Source organism: Chaetura pelagica, unplaced genomic scaffold (assembly GCF_000747805.2).
Source record: "Chaetura pelagica isolate M959 unplaced genomic scaffold, ChaPel_1.0 scaffold36, whole genome shotgun sequence".
NCBI lineage: Eukaryota > Metazoa > Chordata > Aves > Apodiformes > Apodidae > Chaetura > Chaetura pelagica.
Genome location: NW_009953726.1, coordinates 439,391 through 446,747, shown reverse-complemented (window position 1 = coordinate 446,747; position 7,357 = coordinate 439,391).

Here is a 7,357-nt window from a genome sequence, read left to right as displayed (position 1 = left end):
CTGCAGGGTTTATTTAAAAGCATCAAGATATGTCATGGTTTTAAAAGGAGCCAAAGAAATGGCTGGCTTCCCAGGCAGCAGCAGCAATGCTGCAGGGTGGACACAAGGCCAGCCAGCTTGGGCAAGATGGTGACACATAAAACCTTTTTATAACAAAACCTGTGAGTGTATCCACTCCTTTGCACATGCTGCACCTTGGGGCATGTGTTTGTTTTTGACCAAGGTCATCAAATGAATTGAATCCTCATTGCAGGGTTTGTTAGAAAGGTCTTTGAAAACAGATGGGATTGTGAAACACTCTTTTACTACACCTAATGCATTGCAAATAACAGTGAAAAAAAATGGCAGCAGGCTGGAATGCTGAGAAAATTGCTTTGATAAACTAAAGTGTTTAAAATAAACTTAAATGCTAGTGTGTTTAAGCCCTGTCAGGAAGCTGAAGCAATAGGAATTCTTGCTAGAGTAAATGAGTTCTGCTCCAAGTCTCTGCAAAACTGAAAAAAACAATAATACTGGGAACACAAATTAACCTGTGAAAAATTACAGAGGTGTGAACTGCCTCAGAAGAAAATAAACTCAGGCTGAGCATCCCTCAAAATTTGCTCTGCTTTTAGTATTTTCTTTCACAGAGGAATAGGAGCATCCTGGCCAGTGCCATGTGTCCTGGGATGAGAAAGCTTTGGATAGAGGATGCAGACAGTCAGACACACTGTCCCTGGCACTGCTGTCCTCCAGGCAGGGGAGACCTCATAGAACTATTCTGGTTGGAAAAGACCTTTCAGACCATCAAGTCCAACCATTAACCCAAGTACTGCTCAGTCCACCATTAAACCAAGGCCCTAAGCACCACATTTACATATCCTTTGAATACCTGCAGGGATGCTGACTCCATCACTTCCCTGGACAGCCTGTTCTAGTGCCTGATAACCCATGTGGGGAATAAATTTTTCTTAATATCCAATCTAAAGCCCATGCCAGGCAGCACTGAAGGGCCATCACCTAGGCCTGAGCCAGGACCTTTCCAGGTGACTTGTGTTAGAAGAATTTCTGTTACAAAGCCACCTCCGTGCCTTTGGTGGCTCCTGGATTGCCACACAGCATCCCTTGGTTCACCCTCTAGAGCTGAGCTGACATGAGCATATTCACCACCAGGCAAAGGCAGTGGAGAAGGGGGGACCCTGTGATCACATCAAATTGTCTATTAATGCTGTGAAACAAGAAGTCAGCACTTGCTGAAGCGAAGTCTGCAGAGAGGTTATAAGTCTCAGGTCCTCATCTCATCCTGAGCTTAGGGACATGGGAGTTATCTTTGCACCACTGTAGGTTGGGAGGAACAGCAGTGATAGTCTCCTACAGGCAAATGTCCCCAGAGCTATCAAAATACATAATTTGCATTTCTCTTGTCCATGGAGACAGGGGAGCATTTGCAGCCCAAGGGACAAGGCACTGCCCCCCCAGACCTCTTCCAGCAGAAATGTCTCCTCCAGGCAAGTGGCTGTACAATGAGCAGCTGCTCCATGGATCCATGGCTGATGAATGGGCCACACTAGCATGGACCAACAGAGAGTCCCAAGCAGGCTGGAAGGGCAGCTGACCCTATTCCTGGGCTCAAGGATACCCGCTGTGCCAGTTGTCTGTGTCCTTTATATCTTCCCTCCTGTCCTGGAGGTCAGCACTGACAGAAGCTGCCAGGGCTTCCCCAGACATCTCTGTTTCTTATTGAGGCAGCTGGTCACTGGCCTTTCGAGATCAGAGCAGAACATATGATTCTCTCCAAGGAATTTTTTTGCTTCTCCCTCCTCCTCTGTTTCAGTCCTTCCTTTCTGGCTGTGCAGGTCCTGTTTCTGCTCAGGGTTTGTGTTGGTTCTATCCATCTCTGTTCAATGGTTGACCAAGCAGAAGACACAACCTTTAAACAGCTAAAGAAATTCTGTTGCCATCCCAGGAGAGCTGGGAAATGCTACCTCCTGTCACAGAGCTGGGATGGAACTGGGGTCTTTGAATTGACCCTGGTTTTGAAGGCTTTAGTGTCCATCCTGCTCCATGTCCAAATCTCCTTGCACAGGCCCCAAGATGAGCAGAGGAGCAGATTTATAAACGCAGATTTGTGAGGGCTGCTTGCTTCTTTTCCCTGGAAATCTCCCAACCAGCTGCTGCCATGGCCTCATCTTGTTGGGCTCATGAGGTCTGATAGGATCAGACCTGACTCAGTACAACCACAGGCCAAAATGACTGGTGTCATCTGCTCCTCACTTGTAGGAAAGAGCCCCTGAGGACCAGATGGTGACAGGTCTGTAGGATCCCTCTTTGGGGTCCTCCTGTCCACAGCACCCTTCTCTGCAGAGAGGATGTTGCTGACACATGCTCTAGGTCCCTCCTTTTAAAGCACAAAATAACCCTATATTTGTCTCCAGGCTTTGATAGATACTGCTATGTAAAGCAACTGCTTAACCCCTGAGGGCTGTGTGCTCTCCTTTTGGCTCTGAGCATCAGGAGGTGGAAGCAAGATAAAACCAAAAAACTCCAGATGAAATAGCTCTGCTGGACTCAGGGACAGGGGAAACCTGATGGGAGCTCAGGAACCCCAGCTTCAGCCCCACCTTGCCATGAGCAGCACAGAGGTGTCCTCCTCTTCTGCCACTTGATCTGCCTCTGCCATAACCTGCTCCACTTTCCTACAGCAGCTGAGGCTCTGGTGCTTTGCTATTTGCACATACCAGCACAGCCTCTCTGGGTATTAAATTCTACCTCGGGTCCAAGTCTTAAAAAATATATATAAATATGCACCATTTATGAAAGCCCATTGGGACTGGAAAAGCCCTTGGTGTTGGATTACAGAGGGGCAAATAATAATAATAAAAAACAACAACAACCTTAAATGAACCTGTTTAGAGTAATGACTGTTCCTTAGGTGGTCACTGCAGGCTGGGCCCCCCATAACAATGTCCCCCCATCCTGCCCTGTCCCAGAGTGTGCTGGTGGCCATAGCATTCCCTACGTTTGGAACCAAGGAGCCAATTGTGTGCCAAAAATGGCAGAGCATGGCAAAGAAAAAAAAAAAAGAAAAAAAAAGAGGGTGTGATTTGGCCCTGCAGATGTATTTTTAGACTTTCTATTTCAGACTACTCATCTCTAGCATAACATCTGTTGGATCATTTTATAGCTGTGATTGTTTACTGGTGACCGGCTGACACTGACACTGCAGGGACTCTAATAGTACTTTTTCTGTGTGTCTGTAGATCCATGTGACTGGAAGGCAGTGGGGATGGGTAGAAGAGCTGTATTTAAACACCACAGCAAAGGGAATACATTTGAAATTAATCATTTTCTTGCTACTTGCAGGATTATCTAACGTGTAAAAGACAAAAGAAGCAACCCCCTATATTTGTCTCCAGGCTTTGATAGATACTGCTATGTAAAGCAACTGCTTAACCCCTGAGGGCTGTGTGCTCTCCTTTTGGCTCTGAGCATCAGGAGGTGGAAGCAAGATAAAACCAAAAAACTCCTGATGAAATAGCTCTGCTGGACTCAGGGACAGGGGAAACCTGATGGGAGCTCAGGAACCCCAGCTTCAGCCCCACCTTGCCATGAGCAGCACAGAGGTGTCCTCCTCTTCTGCCACTTGATCTGCCTCTGCCATAACCTGCTCCACTTTCCTACAGCAGCTGAGGCTCTGGTGCTTTGCTATTTGCACATACCAGCACAGCCTCTCTGGGTATTAAATTCTACCTCGGGTCCAAGTCTTAAAAAATATATATAAATATGCACCATTTATGAAAGCCCATTGGGACTGGAAAAGCCCTTGGTGTTGGATTACAGAGGGGCAAATAATAATAATAAAAAACAACAACAACCTTAAATGAACCTGTTTAGAGTAATGACTGTTCCTTAGGTGGTCACTGCAGGCTGGGCCCCCCATAACAATGTCCCCCCATCCTGCCCTGTCCCAGAGTGTGCTGGTGGCCATAGCATTCCCTACGTTTGGAACCAAGGAGCCAATTGTGTGCCAAAAATGGCAGAGCATGGCAAAGAAAAAAAAAAAAGAAAAAAAAAGAGGGTGTGATTTGGCCCTGCAGATGTATTTTTAGACTTTCTATTTCAGACTACTCATCTCTAGCATAACATCTGTTGGATCATTTTATAGCTGTGATTGTTTACTGGTGACCGGCTGACACTGACACTGCAGGGACTCTAATAGTACTTTTTCTGTGTGTCTGTAGATCCATGTGACTGGAAGGCAGTGGGGATGGGTAGAAGAGCTGTATTTAAACACCACAGCAAAGGGAATACATTTGAAATTAATCATTTTCTTGCTACTTGCAGGATTATCTAACGTGTAAAAGACAAAAGAAGCAACCTCTAGGCTAACATTTGCTATTCAGAGATTACCTTGAATTTGACCCTTCTGCTCAGTTTTACTCTGTAGAAGCTACTGAAATGGTCATGTCCAAATGCCACAGTCAATTAATCCTGGCTTTGCTGCTGCAACCCTGGCCAGGGACTCCATGGTTTCTGCACTGTCAGTTCCAGCAAGAGCCTTCTCTGCAGAGCACATCAGACAACGGAGAGTGAGGGGTTTTAAGTGATAAAATTGTGGTTTATTCCAACAAAAAAAGGAGGGAGATGGAGGGAGAGAGGCAGAGAGGATGGGAGGTTTCCATGAGAGGAGAATCAATCCAGGCAGAATTTCCAGCAAGGCACATTTAGACACGGCGCGTAATGGAGATTACATTGATTTTCCTCCATTTACTGTAAGGTAACTGCGAGTGAAACTGTAACAGGAAACTTAGAAATGCTCTTCACAGGAGCTATATTTAGGCAGACACACTGACATGATACCACTGAATAAAATAAACATGCAGGAGACAACCAGTCCTGAGAGACTTCCAGCTCCATCCGCATGACATGCAGCAAGGGGAGTGCGTTATTTCCAAGCCATCCACGTGACCTTTCCTGTGCAAACCTAGAGGCAGCCAGCAGGCTGCTGGGCAGCAAACTGGGTGAACTGGGGGCATCTGACATCAACACAAGGGTTTTACCCTTCCCCACTAAAACAAAATGCCTGCTAGCTGGCCGGAGCACAGCTGCTCAGGCTGCTGTTCCCCCTGTTTTTATAACAGGATAATTTATGGCTTGTTGTCAACAGAAAGAGCAACAACTTGTTTGCTGCACAGGCTGGAAGAGAGGAGTTTCTGCAACGTGTGGGTCATTTCTGGAGTTAGGAGGAAGCTGCTTCTTTAAAGCCCCTGGCATCATCTCCCACATGAAATTAAGCCACACACCAGGCCCAGCCTGGGCTTGATGATGCAAGGGTCTGATTTTCCTTGGAGGGCCCAAAGGTTTATCCTGTTGCATGTGCTGAAGAATTCCCTGTTGCTCCTTTCCCACTGGCAAGGGACGCTTTTCCCTGAAAGGACAGCTCCCAAAGTCTCAGAGAAAGAGAGCAGCCCTGTGCCCTGGGGCTCTTTCTGGCTTTTATGTCCTGCTAGGGTCTTTCCAGAGCCACTACGGACAAGTCACTTAACTCCCCTGTAAGTGGGAGCGATGATGATTTCCCTCTTCACAGTCTGCACGTGACACACACTATGTAAATATTTAGTATTTGAGCCAACTAATGCTTGCTGGAGCAGCACAAGTGAATATCAGGTCTGCAAATATTATGTCCAGGAATGCAGCAGAGAACACTGTTTATTTTTATGAGCTAAGTGCACACCTTCTCCTCTTGGCTGCAAAGGCTGCTCTGTGACGGGAGGGGAAAGGCTCAATATCTGAACATTGTCCCAAATAGCTTATTCCTCCTTGCACTGCATCCACGTTGAAGTTAGCCTTGCAGGCATTAAGGATAAGATTTGAAATGACCTTCCCACTAGACTGGAAGACCTTAGAGTGCCACCTGTGTTCTCCAGTAGCTGGGGAAGATAGGGAGTTTCCACAGGTAGCAGTAGTTTCCACAGGTAGCAGTAAGACCCTCTGCCCAGGCTCTGAAGAAATGGGTGCCAAGGCCAAATATCCTCAGAGAAAAGAAAACAAAGTCAGAGGATGGTGTGGGGCTAGCAGGGCCTGCAAAGGAGGCACAAGGAGCTACACCAGCTGGACCTTGCCAGGATCCATACTTGAGGATCTCTCCTGAGCAACTGGGGAATAAAGATAATCCACACAGGCAGAGGGTACATTCCAGCCCAAGAAGCTGACCCACGTAACCTACCCTTTGTTATCAAGCAATCCCATTGTTTTCCATCTTCAGGATTATACCAAGTGCCAAAATGATGGATTCATTTGTGGGAATCAGCCACATTAAATCAAACCTTTGTTTTTGCATACCTGGGATTCAGTCACTTCTTGTGCATTACATAAGGTTTTATCTATTTGCCCACCAGAAAATAAATTCCTGAGTCTTGACCCAGACTGACTGCCAGGCTGGGGGGTTGCACCAATGCCTTGCTCCATCTCATGTGCACACTTCACATTTGGCTCCATTAATCACACAAACCCAACGTCTAGGCCATTTCTCCTGCCAGGCAGAGGCAAAACCCCCTTGCTCCGTTGTTACAGACCACAGAACTCGGTGTTGAAGCCCAGAGCTAAGATAAATATGTTGTGTAGATATTTAAAACACTTGCAACTGTTTCCAGGACGAGTTCATGGACAAGCTTCACTAGTTATAGACAAGTGTCTGTAAGGCATCTCCAAGGCTTTTATCCTGTGCATGCTCCATCTTTCAGATGACTACTGTGGTAAATCAGCATGAGATGTCTCATGTAAAAATCTGCCACGTGACAATTAGATGTGCTTGCCAGTGCCACTCACCCTTGCTATGTTTAGCCACAGGAGCACCAGGTGGGCCAGAGAGGGCTGACCCGCTGGATGATCTCACCCCTCTGCAGCCCCACGGTGCAGGAGGGGAGGAGGAGCTTTCAGCTCGGGCCAAGGCAAACCAACCACATGTCTTTTTTCAGTCATTCTACTCTTTATTTTATGGCTTGGCACAGGTCACAGGGAGGCCACTGGCCAGGGCAAAGGGACATGTCTGCCACCTCTCCGAGAACATTCCTCCACGGCATCAGTAGCCTTGATCCAGGTGGTACCCGCTCATGAGGAGCACATCCCCAGGCAGCACCCGGATGTCTTTCAACGGGAGAAACAGTGTGGTCCAGTGGTTGCACCTCCCCAGGAGAAGATGTGATGGGGCACAATGTTGGGGGAGGGAAGTGAAGGCCCGAGAAGGGTGACACAAGCGCGAGGAGCTGCGGACACAACACAAGCCGTCGAGTGCCATCTGCTGCTATCTGGAGATCATGTTAGCCCCGCCAAGGGCACGACACTCAGGGGTCTGCCTAATATGGAAGGAAAAGCAGGA